Genomic DNA, 548 nt, shown 5'->3' with positions numbered 1-548 from the left:
CAAGGGCATGTACCTTGGTTTCGGGCACATTCCCAGTGGGGAGTGTGCAGGAGGCAGCTGATGATGTTCCTCTCTCATCGATGTTTCTAACTCTCTGTCCCTCTCCCTTCCTCTCGGTAAAATAATCAATAAAATATATTAAAAACAACAATAATAACAACAAAAAACTGCCCTTGGGAACCTTCTGGGCGGTCAGGAGACAACAGAAAGAGGCCGGGTGAACCGGGCTCTGCAAGCCCGCGCTTCCTACATCGGCGTCCTGAGGGCAGGAACGTGGCTTGCTCTGCGCACAGCTGAGCCCGGTGCCTAGCACTGCATCTGCCACACAGCTGAGCTGCCATAACTATGTGCCATAATGACAAATCTCTGGTACTATTTCCCTGAACAGGCCAACAAAACAACAAAAACCCACACAACGATTTCAATGAAATCTAGGTCCAACGTCCCAAGCATACCTTGCTGGTCCCGCTGCTGGCCAGACGGCGCTCCAGGACGGACCCAACACTCCCCACCTCGGGTGTGGCCGGGCCTGACTGTCCTGCGGGCAG

Source organism: Myotis davidii, unplaced genomic scaffold (genome assembly GCF_000327345.1).
Source record: "Myotis davidii unplaced genomic scaffold, ASM32734v1 scaffold75, whole genome shotgun sequence".
Taxonomy (NCBI): domain Eukaryota; kingdom Metazoa; phylum Chordata; class Mammalia; order Chiroptera; family Vespertilionidae; genus Myotis; species Myotis davidii.
This window is presented reverse-complemented; position numbering follows the sequence as displayed.